The sequence below is a fragment of the Typopeltis vanoorti genome, chromosome 3 (genome assembly GCF_054136105.1).
Source record: "Typopeltis vanoorti isolate ZY-2024b chromosome 3, IOZ_Tvanoo_1.0, whole genome shotgun sequence".
Classification (NCBI taxonomy): domain Eukaryota; kingdom Metazoa; phylum Arthropoda; class Arachnida; order Uropygi; family Thelyphonidae; genus Typopeltis; species Typopeltis vanoorti.
The window spans coordinates 138012817-138031685 of record NC_143551.1 but is presented as its reverse complement, the minus strand read 5'-3'; the positions used below and the strand labels follow the sequence as shown (position 1 = coordinate 138031685).

The following is an 18869-nucleotide window of genomic DNA, read 5'->3' as shown; positions in this document are numbered from 1 at the left end:
AAGAATATTTCTCGTTCTTTCGTCACAGAACCCTAACAGTGAGCAAAGATGAGCATGTTCTCCCAATGCCCGCTTGTCTGTAACACACTTTCACCTTACTTAAGTATCGAGTCTCCTATCCGACAAGCTCTATAAACTACACTCACTCAATTTACATTCTGATACAACTTCGTAACTCGTCTCTGGATCTTCTTCCATGTCATCATCATTATTTGTCTAATCACTCTCTCCGAAATAGCAATATATACATCAAATTAAACCACGAGAATAGCCCGGGGGGGGGGGGATTGCGTTACTGTTAAGTTCTGAATCTCTACTCGAAGGCCTACTAAATCTATTTGCCTACTCAATCTATTTATAAATAAGCTAAAAAAAAGTGGGGATTAAACCACAATTAATTGTTGTCACTGATTATCACCAATATGCCTATTAAATACTATTAATTTTGATAATACAATGCGTAGTTATTTCATAAATATCATTGTCATATAACTTAGGAATTTGTTAATGTAAACATTGTTTTGGAAAAAAAAATCGAAATGGATCACGTTTTATTAACCATTCCATGTAGGGGTAATAAGATCAGAATATATTTTGTTACACGAATATGACGAACAAATAATGATTAACAGAGGCTTGACATTGTGAAAGATGTCTTAAAAACGGCTGTTCTGTAATAATAAGTTGTTCTTTTATTATATGCGCCCAAGTATTTAGTTCTGGGATTTATAATTTTTTAAATGAACGCATGTACTCCTCTCCCTTCCTCATTATCACGTTGAAAGCGAACATCTGAAGCACCCTTAGCGACCGAACCATCGTATAATGTAAGCTGTAATTACATCCCTGAGATACATAAACTTTGTACTTCCTTTAATTGTTATGTTTATCGTGTTGAGGGTCGACTGGGCATACTTGATCATGGTTTTGTTGCTAAATCAACGACTTGGTAATGCATATCTGGAATATGAACTGTTTGTGTAGAAGTTAAGAGTTGAATTAACAGGAAATTCCAGGATTGCAGGGAAAGTGAAAAGAGCTTTCCGATGGCGAAAATTTAACGAATTATCCACGTTATCGTTGGACGATTCGTTAAATTAAAAAATAGTCGTATTACAATTTTTGGGATGATTTTATTGTGTTCTAAATATAGCTGAAAGAGCTAAGAAATATCAGTGTCATAAAAGATATCGATTAGTTCTTATACAGACGGACATTCAACTTCGAAGACAAAATTTGTGATTATCCATATCTTAAAAAAAGAAGCTGTGACTTATAAACTATTATTTATTTGTTTATTTTTTGATTCCTGCACTAAATAAATTTGATATCAACAATACATGTATCCCCCCCCCCAACCCTTCCTCACACGGCGCTAATCTTTCACGCTGAAGTTGACTGGTAACATTTCGCAAACTAGGGGGTTTAGCTTATTTTCCTCAAATTGTTGCTGAATCTGCAAACAGTGATGCTTATCATTTATAATAGTTAAATATTTCTGCAAACAATTTAATCTTTACCAAGAATCCAACGCAACGGATTTCAAACTGGTCTGCTGAAGCAAATGACCTTGATCCATGAAACGCTTTTAATATCTATGCGAGGTTTCTCACGCTGAAAACAACTTACCATATTGGTGTATTTCTGAATGCTTCTGGCGATCCTTCAGAATAGGTAACCTACATATAGAGGTGGGTTAGTTACCTAACTATGTTTTGTAGATGTATGACAAAATCTTAGGCTAGAGAAGGGAAAAGTAAAAGTTTTACCAGGAACTAATTTGAAAGAATTTTTATACAGCAGTAGTTCCAAATTAAAAAAGGAAATACCAACTTTTCAGAGACTAACTTATCAAAATCAAGTGACTTTCAGATATAAATAGACCCATCGAACTTGAGTTGTCTACAATTCTTTGTTGTTTTTATACATTCTATTACTAAAACAGCAACGACGCCCAATTATTTTAGCCATATATTCTTATGTTAAAACCCAAACTTAGTTGCGTTACATACAAAAGAGAAATATGACCATGATTTTTTTTTTTTTTTTTTTTTTATTTACTGTGAATTACACCCACGAAAGGTGGGCTTATAGAAATTTCTTACTAGTAATGTGCTAAAGGATAAGTAATATGGAAACTGTTCTTGAAAATCAAAAACATACACCTTTTTAATCCACTTCAGGCCTCCACTAGTCAGGTGCCTTGTGAATATATGTGATAAAATTTATCTAATTAAATGCGTCTGTAAACTACGTTTTAGTTCTAAAAAAGTCATTTTTAGTATTATGTAGCCGAGTGTTACCAGAAAAAAAAAAAAATCTTTGATAGGATGTTGACACTACCTTTCCTGTCGGCAGGTGAATTTCATATTCGGCGACTTTGCCTAATTTACATTGAAATCCATCCGCACTTCCAAATGTAGTATTACCAGGAATAACTGTAAATGAAAATTATACGTATCTAAAAATGTAAGTGGTTGCGCAAATTAATGAATTCAAAAGAAAAAAAAAAGGAATGAATTAAAACATTTTCATTTTAAATATGAGGAGTATGGCTGGAGGGGAGGGTGGGTTGCAATCAGTAGTTTTTTTTTTTTTTTTTTTTTAAATAATTTCGTAATCGCAGCAGACAACAATTGTGTTCTAAGCCGAAAATCAAGTAATTCTTCAGCTTCAAGAAATCTGGCTTGCTTATACTTCACGGATCACTTGCTCACTTTTCCGCTAATGTTGGCCAACTTGGACGGATAAATTACGAGGCATTTCCTCGAGCTGGTTTACGTAATCGGTTTGCATTGAAAGGACACGCACACACTCTTTCCTGTGAACCATGTGCCATTACTACGATGTATGCATGTAAGCAGGAAAAAACTGCTTCGTTGTACGAATCTCAAATCAATCTAAAAGTTCTTCATATTATTCTAATGTTAAGATCACGTAATCACAATGTAATTGTATTTCGTTTAAATGGCTTTTTTCTCCTTGACGCTAGTTGTGTCAAGAACATTATAAACCGTATAACCTTGACAGAGGGTGGAGGGAAGAGAAGGGGCTGTTCGTTTATAAATCTGCCCACAATTTAGTTTAATCAAGGAAAGAAAATGTTACATTGAGTGCAGGATAACGTCGATATGTTCCTACTGCCTTCGATCTGCTTCTATTTATAAGTTAATGGTTAGATTGCGATTTTATAAATAAATTTGAGAGAGCAAAACATATAGTTACGTAATTTAGAAATCTTAAAATGTATAGTCTATGGACAAAATTCCAAGCCCAATTTATTGGCTTGTTACTAGATTTCTCCAGGACCAGATCACTATGCACTCTTCTCCCAGATCAAATTCTCTCCATCTTTACTTAATGATAAAAATCCTCAAGTTGATGGATGACTTTCCACGCCGATAATTCCTTTGAAGTATCCATCGCGCCTTGAAAAAAATAAAATAAAATAAAAATAAAAAAAGGGAGGGTAGTCGATTTCTATTATTAAAGTAGGTTTCGACTGAACCAGTCAAACGTTCATCGATGGCATTTTAAATAAAACAAATGCATCCATATTTTATATTTAAATACAGTAAAACAAGAATTACCATTTGCTTTTATCAGCCGGCAATTAAAAACTCGGCACCTAAATCTTAAGTCCAATTTCTTATCTTATTCTGCAGATATACTTAAGATATCTTCGGTGTTAAAAGAACTATTCTGTTCGTAATGCAACAAGACAGTAAAAAGATGAAGAGGGAGATGAAAAACTGAACGTACCTTAGAACTGAAATATTCTGCACACAAGATTAAGTTATCGGTCACACCAGTATCCAGACATACTTTCAAAAAACTGCCGTCAGGTATGCTCGTACACGACACCTGCTTCTATCTAGCAGATAAAGGATCCTAATAAACTGACTACTTACCCACATCAGGCCGGACTGGACACGGCTACCGTTCAGCCGACATTATAACTGCGCGAGCTTCGACATACACATTACGTTGGTGCACTGCACCACCGCAACCTAGACACACGACAGTCCCTGGTTCAGACGATTATGAGTGTTCACAGAGCATGCGCAGTTGATTTCAGTGGAGCAATGGCGGTGTTACGTACAAAGCTGGAGATGTGAGAGCACGGTGATGTATAACCGGCCTTATCAACAATTTGGAGGAAATTATGGAGAAAAGAAGGGCTGTTGCCTGATTAATTACAAAATGCGAGGTTGCTAGTTTCATCACTGAGAAGTTAATGAACGTATATGCCAATTTTTAATTTCTGATAATTTTTTTTTTAAAAGCTTTTATTATTCTGGGAGAAGCAGAAGTTTCAGTGTAAAAACTTCAAGTATTTAATTAGTTTTGGGGTCTCCGTTTTAATTTCACTGTTTATTAAATGTCATATTTCGTTAGCATCTCTGGTCAACCTTATCTCATTGTTCCACTAACGCAGCCCAGCGAATTTAATCGGATATCAATTTTACACAACACTGGCGCGGTAGTCAAATTCTCTTCACTCTTTACGTAGATCTAGTTGCGGACATTTAAAATAATCTAACAACAGTTGATATACTCGGAAGGATTTTTTTTAACGAAGTCGCGAATTCTTGCATTTGCGTATAAGAGAATTTTAACATGCGCCTGCTCGATAGATTTATTGACTAAAATCATTTTAAGTGGGACTTACTTGAAACAATTATTGTAATCTCATTCGAAAACATTGGCTTTAGTTTGTCATATGTTTAAGTAATCAACACTGCTTTATGTTCACAGCTTTTATACTTTCGCACACATAATTGGTAATTGATTTTCTTTATTATTTTTTTAAATATAAAACCTTCAGTACATTTCATCAGATAATATAAAAGTGTTTAGAGAAATGCTAATTTGTACTATATTATATTATTGCGTTGTTGTAATTACATTATACACAGCAAAAATTAGAGGGCAGTATGCATCTTGATAACTACAGCAAATAAATAAATAAAAATACAAAAAGAGGATTTATGTGCACATTAAGAGTGTGCGCCAAGGAGAGAGTAATTTCCTTTCGGTTTAAATCTCACCATTATCAGTAGCGAAGTGATCGGAAATGATACGATCGGAAATGATACAAGATCAAGACGCACAGCGGGAATTCTTAAGTTACTTATGATTCTATTTCAAGCGTATGAGGATCAAAATTCGACTGCTTTAACTTCATTTCTAAATTGAATATTTTCGATTAGTCACCTTTATTCCACAGAGGTATTCAACAGCGCACAGCCCCGCTAAAATTAAATTGTTAAGTAAAAATATAATTTTTACTTAACAAAAGAAGAAAAAAAAATGAGAACAGTGAAAAACTCCCAAACAGCATCAGCTTTATTCTTCTTCTCTTTCTCATCTTCCTCCTCCTCCTCCTTCTCTGTGGACACTTCTACAGGTTGCATCGTTCGACCTGTCCGGGCTAAATTTGAGATAATGTTGTTTCTTACGTGGCTGAGGATCTCCTGAGAAATTCAGCCTAATCTGACTAAAAGAAAGAAGGGGACTTTAGGGACACTTTTTTCGCACACACCTACAGATCTCATCGTTTAACCAATTTCGACCAAATGTGAAATAAGACAACCTTGTTCATACCCCACTGAAAAATGAGCATAATCGGCTAAAATTAAGGGGCTGATTGTAGTTGAGGCGATTCTTGCTCAGATGCAACAACAGATGACATCATTCATCCGATTTCGACGATTTTCGAATATATATCCGACATACTCTGTAGTGAACTCTGATGCCTCTATTGTTGCTTCTTACGCTGGTCCCCTCAAAATACTTATACTTAATTGGAATAAAACAGAGGGATGGTTTATCAAGTAAGTTGAAGAAAGTAACATGCAACCGATATGACTCTAGGTTGCACCTTTCAAATTTGTCGCCAATTTTCTTCTCGATTATTTTACTTATTTCATTTTAAAAAATACAATAAGTAATATCTTATTCAACAACTGCAAAAGATTAGCTGGAATTTAAAAAAGTGGTTATTGAAATTACCTCTGAAATGGTAGAAATTCCATAATAACAGCAACAATGATACCACATTTAAAAAGTATGTCAATAAAATAGACGCCACTAAATGGCAGACAACTTTTTGCTTCTCCTCACTACATGGCTCACTTTTTAGCATATGACATGCTTTTTTTATGAGGTTATAGGTTACAAATGACAATAAATAAACTGTCTATAGTGAATAAGCTAAAAACAGCTGTAGATTCAGTTGGCATGATAATAGATGATGTCATCACATATTAAAGAAGTAGAGAATGCGATTATGAAACCCAATTTTTTTATGATTGTTTCCAGTGTCCCACCCCCTAAGGATAAGTTGCGAATTTGCCTATTACTGTATAATGAGAAGCAGTGCTAGTTAATTCCTATATGACTAATATTTGCTATAACGACATGATGGTTAATTAACCATTTAGGATTTTATATATATATATATATATTTTGTGTGTGTGTGTGTGTGTGTGTGTGTGTGTGTGTGTATATATATATATATATATATATATATATATATATATATATATATATATATATATATATATATATATATATATATATATATATATATATATATATATATATATATTGGCTATGAAAATACTTATAAAGGGCACCAGAATCTATGAGAAAGTGAGTAGAATGAATCTGAAAGAAGGATCGTCAGTTAACAGGTAATCCTGTTAACTGATGTGAATCACTCATTTTTAGGGAGGTTTAGATGTACCATCCCAAATGTTAAAACACTTTCTCAAAATAGAAATTTATGTTTTTATAAATTGAGCGCACATAAGAAATAGTGTCTTAAACGGAAAAAAAAATTAAATCGGAGGACGCTATAGATTGATATATTGATGCCAGAATGTCTTGTAAGTCAGCTGAAGTAGAGAGAGAGACATAATGTGAGGAGATTTAAGTAGTATCAAATGTGAGAGAAGTGTAGTCACACTTAAATGAATATGATAGGAATGTATTTAATTTAATTTGGATAGTATCGAAGGCAACAGGGTTGTCTTCATCTCATTGAAATATGACAAGAAAATCACTGTTTAAGTCATTGGCTATGGAGAATCTTTGTTAAGGATATTTGAGCATTGCAAGGTATGTAAAAGGAAAAAGAGCAATAGAGTGTTCTGTCATCAGTAAAACTTGGGAGATGATTCGAAGTTACAGAATATCTCGACATCGGCAAGGAAATCTAAAGAGAGGAAGCCATCCACCATAACATTTACCGAATGAACCAGAGAAGAAATTAGCAATGCAATTGCAAAGAGTGGACAGTAGACATTTGTGCCGGACCCGAACAAATGCCCTGAAAATGTCAAGCAAGGACGACCATGTGCTTTTCACTAAACTTTTCCATAGCTTGTGTCCAATGATGGGTGATTTTGGTAGGAAGATCCGCTGTTAGGCGAGAGTGGTGGAACCATACTGTTAGTGAATAATTATTTGGTGACCTTTCAGGTGATAAAGAAGTTGACCGTTCATGATTTTTCTCTATTTATCTTCCTTCTTTGGAATGCATTAAGTGTAAGCTTACTTTCGAAGTGTATGGTGGGTGAGAATAAAGGATCGTAAATACTATATATAATGGGTGCTAATTGCGGAGCGCAAGTTTTAAGAATAGTTAGAGAGATATCTTCTTGACCAAAAGATTTGTTGGTATCCTAGCTATTTAGGATTTTTTTGATACCTTTATGATGAAAGACCAGAAGAACATGAGGCCAGCTGTTCTTGGTAAAGTCAGAATTTCTGCAATGTCATCGGAACATTAGCCAAAGACAACGCTGGTATGCTGATACTACAATGGACCATCTTTCTCTCTCTCGAGAGAGATGAAAGTGGAGAAGTTGCTCTCACAGGCTTTGTCGAAAGATCGGAAGTCTCAACTGCCATTTAAGCAGGGGAGGCAGGGTTTTCTGCACTTATCAAGCCACTTGTGATATAACGATTTTTTTCCTTCAGATGTTTTGCCATGTTTGTTGGAAAACCAAGACTTGCATAGTGGTTTAGTGCTTTGAGTGGAACGAGGAACGAAAATATTCACTCTTTTATGAATTATTTCAGTTTTCAATTGGAGTGGGTGTTTGAATAAGAAAACAAAAACAAAAACAAAATAAATAACAAAAAATAAAAAATGAAAAAAAAATAACCAGTCCGAAGAAAGGAGGAATAATAATAATCACAAGTCATCATCGCTATGCAGACATTTGTAGTGTCAAAGACATGAGAATAACGCTGGCTGGCTGGCTAGATGATGTTCCGTATTAAAGAACTTGCACAAGGGTATGATCGCATATCAAGAGGAGTCTTCACATCTAAGCATATCTAACAGTGGATGTGTACTTCTTATTAACCAGACCTGGTTAAGAAGAGATCATAAGAATTGGGAAGGTGGGGAGAATTATCTGATGTTCTGATGATTAGATATAAAATTTGTGAAAGACTGTTGCTTACAGCAAATAAATAAATCTTCCAGCTTGTTCAGTGGAATTGGAAAAGGAAAGCCAGTCTGAGTGAGTTGTGAATGCCGAATTCACAACAGGATACAGGCAAGAAGTATCTAGGCCCAATTAGAAGACTAAGAGATCCATGGATATTAGATTCAACATGAGATCTAATCAAAAGAAAGCGGTTGGATATAAAAAGAGACATAAGGACTGAAGAATATGAGATTACACAGAGAAGTCAGAAGAACTATCAGACAAGATAAGGAAAACTTTTATGCTAATAAATGTGAAGAGACAGAGTTCCAGATGAGCAGACAAAATATAAAAGGATGTTTCGTTTAGTTTGTGACCTATAAAACACAATTTTAAGTCCAAATTGAATGTCATCAAAGACAGGAATGGAGCAGTACTAACAGAAGAACTCGAAATCAAAAACAGATGAAAAGAATACTGTGAGGAACTGTACAACAGAAAGGATAAGAAAAATTTGAAGGAGCCCTCTCACCAAGAAATTTTCGATTTATTTAGAACCTCCTCCACTTAGGCATGAGGTTGAAAGAGCAGTTAAACAGCTTAAGAACAATAAAGCCTAGAATCAGTTAACGCTGAAGTCTGTTCTTTCAATGTCTGGCATTTCCATGTACTCTTCTACAGCATCTTCGTACAATCCAAACCTAGCTTCATAGAACTTTAATCTGTATTCGGTGGGAGATCCGGATCAGTTAACGCTGAAGTCAGTTCTTTCAATGAGATACGCATGGCATTCAGTGGGAGATCCGGAGTGGATTCTTGTTCCTTAAGAAATCGAAGTACACTAATGCTGTGCATTGCAGCAATAATTAAGAAACCGATGTTTTTTCTTTCTTTTTCTTTTCTCGTTTTTTTAATAAATATTTTTAGAGAAATCGTGAAGTAATTATATTTATGAAACAAGAAATGCTAAATAAAACAATATAAACAAAATAAAAAAATTCTCAATCATCCACAACTCTCCCACCAATATCTCAAGCATTCCTTCCTAGACTAAATGAATCTGTTTGGGCTGCTCAGAAGTGCCACTATCAGAAAACAAGAAGCGAACAAGACAATAAATACATCGCTTTCTGGCTGTCTAAGTTTTTTATTTTTATTTTTATTTTTTTTTGCCAGCATATAAAATATAAAAGCTTGTTCACTGCTGGACGAAATGTATTCAAAACTAAACGGGAAATGGTAGTACACTTGTACGTTTTACATTATAGCGCATCATTGCGGTTATGCTAATTAATTATTATTATTATAAGCTAGTTTTAATTCTTTTTTAAACATTTCAGATTCTATCCAACTCACGCTCATACATAAATTCATATCTGAATCATAACGTTACTTTCAAATGATTTTTGGAGACGTGACTTAATCAATTATAACTCCTCTACATTCTTTACACAAGGGATGTTCTAAACCAGTGGTCGACAAAGGGGTTGATATGACATTGTTAGGGTCGATTCGGGCTCAGGGGTCGATAGAAAAATATAAGACATCACTGTATGGGTAATATTTAATTCGGTTAACTTGGATTACCTCCATGACAAAAGACATGGAGGTAATGACAACGTAATTAAGAGTGAATCGTGGGATCAGTACCTCCATCTTACAGGTCCATGAATAGGACCTGTAAGATGGAGTAAGGTCATGAAAATAGTTACTGAGGCCAATCAAGTAGGCCAAAATGACGTATTTACCAATAAATGGATGTTGGTGGTTCCTGCCAACCGGCGCAGTGGGAGCGAGATTGCAACACGTGTGTGGTTCTTATTTACAAGTATTCGATCCCAGTCTCATTTTTGCGCATCGACATGCAAGTGAGCGTTAATGTTCTAAAATTCATCAACATACATGTTATAATTCAATCGTTATTCATTCACGAACTAAACTTCTCTATGTTGAAGAATTCAGCAGCGCTGGTAGTAATACCATTGATATTAATACCAGTAGGTTTATTAATATCACTAGTAATACCAGTGATATTACTAGTGATAGTAATAAGTAATAGTAATATAATAATATATACTATATTATACATACAATAAACACTGTAACTATAAAATAAACAATCTAAAAACTCACATAACTATTATAATTACGTAATAGTAAAATATAGGGAGTCGATAAAAAGTCAAGAAACGCTTGAAGGGGTCGACGGGCAAATGACTTTGGCGACCCCTGTTCTAAACTGTCATTTAGAAAATCTGAGGTCGCCATTTTTTTTTAAATTTTCGCATTTAAACAACAACTCATGTAATATTTAATTATAAACATATATTATGTCAATGCAGGGATTGCTAGTGTCATTGTGATTTCTAAAACTGAAGATTATTCCAGAAACTGTCTATATATATTTGGACGTTGACTAGTCCGATTTTTATCTGAATCAGAGATTCTGCTTATCTCACGATTAACTTCTGTATTTGCATGATCTGTAACTTTCATGTGTAGAGTTAAGATCTTTCATCCGAGAAATAAGACAGGACTGCGTTTTGGTAGCATTGAAATTCAATATATTATCTTCACCTCACTTGAGAATGGTGAGAAGATAGTTTTTATGGTATTGATCATAGAAGATCTTGAAATTTGAACAATTTGAGTATGGGTGAAATCACAGTTCCTTCAGCTTTTACTCATACAAGGCACGTCAATATTAATGGAGAAATCTGAATCAGAAATCTGAGAGGAAACTTCACACATGTCACGCAGTGAACAACTAGCGAGGATCTGGTAAGGAGGCCTGGATTCGATGAGGTGCTGAGAGGTCAGTCATGGAACGAGGATGATGGAGTTTCGTCCCATTTCCCTCACTTTATGAGAGAAATGGGACGAAAAGTTAGATGATTACCTTTTATCTCCGTTTTTCATTTAGGAACAGGCGGATAAAAGCTTTCTTTCTTGCTGTTTGGTAGCAGCTTGTATATCCAGGGGACATTAGTATCATGATTATTGAGGATTTTATGTCCTTCTGGCGAAAGATCATCTGGTGATCTGATACTTCTATCTGATCATCCAGATCAGATAAATAAACTGAAAAAGTACTTTAAGGGTGATTTCAACTTTTCTTTTGTAATATCCCTTAAAGTACATTTTAGTTCATTTTTTCCCTAATCTCCCCATACTTTCTTTAATCTTCCCCTGTAATGTCCTACTAATACATTATTTTCATAAACGTTTACTATGCTTCTTTCACTAAGTTGAAATAAAGAAATCAAATAGAGAAGAGGAAATCGTTATATTAAATGCAGATTTGTGCCAGGATAGCGGTTTTCTCGTGTTTATTGGATGACATATATGAAACGTGGCAATGAAAAAAAAGTAGTACATCTTTATGCAATGGATATATTGCCCATGAATCATACTATACATCATGGCCTCAAAGGAATATTTATTCACGGTTTTTTTTTAATTGAATGTATATTTTCATTTTTTATTATATCTTCATTGTCTTTCGCTTAACAGCGTTACATTGCTGGCTGACGTGATTAATATTTTTTTTCACATCAAAAACAAATTTTCGTCCCCCCCTCCCAAAAAAAAGAAATAGTCCCCGAATTGAGAATAACTGGTCTAAACAAGAACTGGAGGAAAAGACTGATGCGAAGAGATGTCTGTCTCATCTTGAGGTGATTTCACCATGGTACACTTAGGAAAACCTATTGTTTTTGTTGTTGTTAAGAATTAACATCAAGGAAATGACAGTGTGTTTATGTGTGTCACTTACGTGTATTTATTAGCTCTCTGGTTTGTTTTGTGTGGGGAAAGACAAATAAAAATCTGATTTTAATTCAGAATGATGTACTTTTTTAAATGCACTTATTGTAACACGCTCTTTTGTACTGAGGTTTTTGCAATAATAATAATAAAAAAATCATGCTTTTATTCAAATATTGAAAAAGCAGTTTCTGATTATTCATTTGGTAAAGGTATGACCAGTTTTCAACGAGACTTTGATTTATATAATTCTTTGAGCATATTCTGATATATTCATGGTACATTTAATTCCCGTTTAAAAATACTTATAAAGACAACAACTTTTCCTTTTTTAGTTTTAAAGTGTTAGTTCCTTTTAAGTGGTTTGTGTAAGCCTGGTGATTGGTAGAAAATTTTCTTTTATTCCCCCCCCCCCCAAGTACTTTCTTCTCTATTTCGTTGTGATTACAGCTCAAATACAGCAAATTTCTGAAGTACGTAGCATTCAATTTAGGACATTTCGATCGGCAATTTGCAGCTCTACTGTGACGTAATTTTTTTTCCCTCCGTTTTCTTACAAGAACAGAGCACTGATAAGAAACTGATAGCAGACGGAAATTATTCTTTTGCACGCGACACGACCCTGTAACATATTTCGATATTCTTATCGGTAACTGCGAAATTAATGATTTATTCTTGCTTCTGTATGATAGTGATGACGTGTTTGGATTTCTTTTTAAAGAATTTCTCTGGCATGTAGCTCATTGCTCATACTCTGATTTTAGTTATTCTACTCGCATTTTTTTATTAGTACTGTATTATAACTCGTATTATTAGTTAATGTTGCTGATATAGCAGTATTAAACTTTAAGGTGATCGTAATTTTGATTTATGAAATTTAATGCAAATATTAAATGAATGAATGAACGAAACAAAAAATAAATCAAAACTTTACTTATAGTTACCTGATAGAAATATTAAAGTATTATCTTCTTTCTACTTTTGAAATAAGATAATTAAAAATATGTTATAATAATAATAGTATTAATGTCCGCGCGGTTAGCCTAGTGGCTATGCGCTTCGCAACCATATGCCTGGGGAAGGAGTGTTCCGTCGTAGGAAAAATTTGGGAAACGCTGGTCTATATCAGTTGAGCCAGCAAGGCATTTATATAGCGATACCATTCGTTATCACAACTGAACATACCTGGGGAAGGAGTGTCCTAGGTTCGATTCTCGTCGACGACGTGAGGAGCTTAAGGACCTTCCTCAGCCATAGCCAAGTTAGCCGGTCTTACCCCTCTTTTTGTAGCTATCAGAATGGCCCATTTGACACGACAAATTTTAGTAGTAATTCTAATTATCAAATTTTATAAAAATTCTTCAATCGAAGAAAGAATTTCATCTCGAATAGTTTGGTCTTTTGGCGCAAAAGAGTAATAAAATATTATATAATTATATTTCAAATCATTTTATCAATAAAAAACAAATTTTTTTTTAAAAAAAATCTTTCATTGGTTTTGAATAGTGAAATAGGGATTCGCGAATGAAAATTACGTTATTTAAGCCTCTTGAATACATGCAGTGCAGTTTGATATTGTTCAAAGTCGAATTTTCCGTGATTTCTAGATAATTATCATTTAGAAAACTCTACACTACGTTTTCAAAAATCTAAATAATGTATCAAAAGTTCCGGGGCATTTATGAAATACCAACTCATTTTGATTTTTATACTCTCAACATATACTACTGTATTGTACGAGGGTGTGCTGAAAAGTTGTGATAATCACCATGAAGGAATTGACGTTCTAGTTGTTATTAGAACTTTCAATCTCCCCCCTCGTATTGTCTGATTTTACTGTAACAAATGGTCCGATTGAAAACCAATTTTAGGGGACTTAAAAATTTTTAATAGAGATCAGAAATATCAAATTTCAGCAAATTCCATCCAGCCATTCGAAATATTCTTTCGAATCATTTCACCAATAAAAATGTATGCTTGTAATCAAAACTGAGCCATTCAGATATCGTCTTGTGTGCATCATAAATTCGTTTTTTTTTTTAATTTCCATCAAGCTGTAGCAGAATTATAAAATAAAATAAAATAACTTTTAATTTAATTTTAATAAAAACTTTTTAATTATTTAATAAAAAATAAGTTTGAATGTTATTTTAATAACTTTTATCTTAGTTAAATAAAATTTAACATTATTTATTTTTTTTATTTTTTTATTTTTTAAATCAAGGCATACTTTGTCTCCACTTCTAGTCGTTCGGCGGCATGATTTGAAACTAATGCAGATTTCAAGACATTAGGAGACGAAAATATGGCAAATAATTACCTCTATCTCGCATTTATAAATCCTAACTGTATATAATTGTATGATGTTTTTTTATCTATGGTCGAAATATTTGGGTAGCAGGGTTTAGAACTATACTTTTTTCTCAAAGGAAAAAGTCTTCATATCTATACCTATCAGGCACCTATCAATAACTGGATTGCTTGTACGAATTTTTGAAAGGATTCCAATCACCAGATTTCAATAAAACATGTATAGCCAGGAGTTCAAAATAACTTTTGCTTTTAGATAGATGGACAAAGCGAACTTATATTGTTAACATTTCTCAAAACGCACCTAAAATAAATAAAAATCTCAGGATGAGAGTATGAGAATAAGATGTAGAAAGTTTTTTTACCTTGGGTATATATTATGTTAAAGATACCAACAATTTTATAAGCAAGGATTTAATACTTTTTCCCAAGTAAGCAAACAGACAAGTAAGTCAAGTTTGTGGCTGCACGTAGTGCAACACTAGGTAAAGGCGGAGTAAGCTCTGATCACTTTCCTTAGAATTTTTCCCTAATGCAAAGCACATTTCCTTGCAGAGATGTATGATGCTATGCATTAAGGTAATGGTCACTACCCAGACCGGTTTCGACCTTTATTGAGGTACGTGTAGCCGCAAACTTGATTTACTTGTCTATTTGCTTACTTGGGAAAAAGGATTAAAAACCTTGCTTATAAAATTGCTTGGTATCTTTGACATAATATATACCCAAGGTAAAAAAACTTTCTACATCTTACTCTCATCCTGAGATTTTTATTTAATGAGGTCAAAGCACCTTATGGCAACTTATTTAGGTAAAATTTATAAGCTCTGTATTACTTCACCCTTGGCATTTTTTAGGTCTGGCTCCCACTGACGAAACCTCAATAAAGGTCGAAACCGGTCTGGGTAGTGACCATTACCTTAATGCATAGCATCATACATCTCCGCAAGGAAATGTGCTTTGCATTAGGGGAAAATTCTAAGGAAAGTGATTAGAGCTTATTCCACCTTTATAACGAGTTGCCTAGTGTTGCACTACGTGCAGCCACAAACTTGACTTATTTGTCTGTTTGCTTACTTGAGAAAAATGATTAAAAACCTTGCTTATAAAATTGCTTGGTATCTTTAACATAATATATACCCAAGGTAAAAAAGTTTCCGCACCTAAAATAGTTCAAGTTCAATTGTTGTAATGTTGAATGTCGTTTGTATACAAGAGAGCTCTTTCAAAATGCTTATTTATGATTGTGGTCATTTCCTTACTTGTAGAAACTGAACTAATTCAGATTAGATTCATATACCTCCATCCGTTAATAATTTTATGCTACCATTTAACATTCATGCTTCATTTTTTGTATCCAGCAAAATTCTATTTCCGTTCCTACTCTCTTCTCAGTACGCATTAGTCAGTTCTTCCTTTCGGCAATGTCGAACTATGGGGAGGATCGATTATAAGCAGCTTCGTTAAATATAGCATTGCTAAGCAAGCAATTTTTTGAAGAAATGCTTTATAAATGATCAAGGGATTTCACAAAACGAAGTGTAATTTGTTGTAAAAAAAGTGAAGAAAAAAGTGTAAAAAAAAAAGAGATTCGAAGTATTTATTTTATTTGAATAACGTATGAGTGAAGCATTTCCAATGCTGGAAGAATAGAGACTGTGTCCCTTCGCAACCGAAGCATGCACCCTAATAATATCACCGTTTAAAATACCTGTGTGGGACAGATCAATCTGTAGACAATCTTTATCTTTTTCAAGAAAATCTTCCCTCATACATACTACTTAATTGTTAATAAGAAGATACACGAATTTAATATCTGCAGGTTGAAATTTTCAGAAGATACGAATTAAAAAATAGACAATCGAGGATCCGATTGTCTATTTTTCAAGAGGATAACCGTTTCCTAGAGAAAAAAAAAACTCGACACTCTACTTTGATAAAATCGGAAAACGCAATCTTGACGTTCTTCGACCGGCTTTGAAACCCACATTTTTCCATCAAAGGACACGTATACAATTCTTTCCACTCATGGAAAGTGACGAAATTCTAGAGAGAAATATCCTTGACAAAAATATGCGTGCAACAACAGGAACAGCAATGAATTGATAGGAAGTTTGATAAAATAATTAAAAAAAAATATGACTTATTTATCTATTTTCATCATCAATTTTTTTTTTTATTATTATTTCTCAGATAAATTACATATATTATATGAAGACAATTATGCATAACAAATACTTTCTCGTACATAAAGTTTTTTTTAAATAATAATAATAACAATAACTGTTTACAACATATATTATTATAATATTCATAATGATGATTATTACAGATGTTTCTTTGCAATTTTATACTCTATATATACAATGTCAATGGATATAATCACTCTATATTGCATACTTTTGTTACCATTATTACATACATTACATTACATTTGTTTACATATGACACATTACATGTACTTGGTTACATATGATACATCTTGGATAAGAACTAATTTCTCTGCTTTCATCCTCGAAGCTGATATGTAAGCATAAACATATAATAATAATAATAATAATAATAATAATTTTTTTTATTGTTCTTTCAAATATTTACATATGTACAATGATCATCTATTCAGTATATTATTTTACAAGGTTCAGCACTTTGTGCTACATATAATGAGATTTAAATAGTAATGATGATAAGTTTTTTTTTTATATATAACAATCATAATAATAATTTACAATTATATTGTTCAGAGTTACATAAGTTGTATAATATTACATGTTGTGGTTTACTATTTTTTTTTCAAGTTTGAAAAGGTGTGATTATACAACAGTATTTACAGATATGCAATCTGAATATTATGTGTCCTTATTTTCAAAAACATACGGTGTAAACTCATGATTTACTTTTAAAATAATTTTTTTTTTTTTTTACATTGCATACATTTGTTACAATTATTATATACATTACATTCATTTGTTTACATATGATACATTAATTACATTTGTTTACATGTGATATTTACAATACGTACATTGGTTTACATATAATACATATATTGGCTTTCTTGTGATACGTACATTATTTTACATGCATTTGGTTACATATGATACATCTTGGATGAGAACTAATTTTTTTTTTCCCTTTCATCCTCGAAGCTTAAATGTAAGCTTATCTGAGGATGACACCAGTTGGTTATTATGTACTGTTTTTTTTTTTTTTGCTGTGTTAGGATGCTACGGAATCTATGATTGAGAAATTCGCGCGCGCGCACGCGCACTCACCGCACGCTCACCCCCCCCCCCTCCCCCGCTCCCCCGCCTCCCACAATAAATTGGAATGTACTGATGCGTCGCTGAACTGGAAGCCTGAGCGAATATATTGTGTTTCATTAAGTTTGTATGGTATTTCGGGTGCGTGTTTCTTGTTCGTAGTATGTCCTTAGAGCTCTTTTCAGGCTAGTGTAGTTTGTAAGGTTTCCGTATTCAAAAGGTAATTTGTTTATCATGTCTGGGATGTAGAAGTTTCGCGTGGCCTTTCCGTAGTGACTATTGTATTTATATGTGATATAATTAGGAGTCTGAGGTCTTGTTATACGGTATGTATTTCTAACTGTCCTGTAGTTGGCATCGAAATAAAGTTTTAGCAAGGCTGCATAGTGACATAAATGTTTTGCTGTCAGTATTTTGTGTTCTGCCATTGCAATGTTTATAAGGTCGTGATTTTCTCTTTGTTCCCAAAAGATCAGTTTTGTCATTTTGTACTGTAGCGACATTAATCTATTTAATTTGTAGGGTGCACAGAAAGCATACGTTGTTATAGCGTATCTTAGTATATTTTGGCATAGTGCTTTGTATATTAGTTTTTTTAAGCGTATGGGAACTATGTCTTTTAATCTGTAGAGTTTGCCACTTATTGTTCGGAGTTTGTTGTGTAGATGTTTTATATAGCTATTCCAGTTCATATCTGCATCGAGGTAAATTCCAAGGTATCGTATTGTTTCAACCTGAGTGATTGTAGTGGTTTTGCTGTTCTGTGTGTTTTTTTATGTTGGAGAGTGGATATTGGATGGTTATATATTTGTTATCAACTGGTCGAGTCAGTGGATTTCTGAATATCATTAATTTTGTCTTTACTGAGTTTAGGTGTATGGAGTTTTTCGTGAGCCAGTCTATGATGAGATTTATATCATGTTGCATATTTGTTTGGGCTATGCTTGCGTTATTATGGATGGATATTATTGCTGTATCGTCTGCGTACTGGAATATCTTTCCTTTGAGTGGTAACTGATTAATATCGTGCGTGTAAATGTTGAATAGAGTTGGGGAGAGTACAGCTCCCTGTGGCACCCCACAG

At 33.6% G+C, this 18869-nt stretch overlaps 1 protein-coding gene across 7 annotated transcripts in view; it reads right to left on the bottom strand.

Moving 5' to 3' along the window:
* Positions 1-18869, bottom strand: part of LOC150108596 (uncharacterized) — a 220890-nt gene that overhangs the window by 163814 nt on the left and 38207 nt on the right. For 6 of the 7 annotated variants that reach the window (XM_090416038.1, XM_090416045.1, XM_090416042.1 and 3 more), the window contains exon 1: positions 3912-4011. The exons of the other annotated variant lie outside the window; for it this stretch is intronic. The gene's annotated coding sequence lies outside the window, so the exon portion shown is untranslated. Of the gene's footprint in view, positions 1-3911; positions 4012-18869 lie in introns of those variants that run through there. 7 annotated transcript variants of the gene reach the window in all.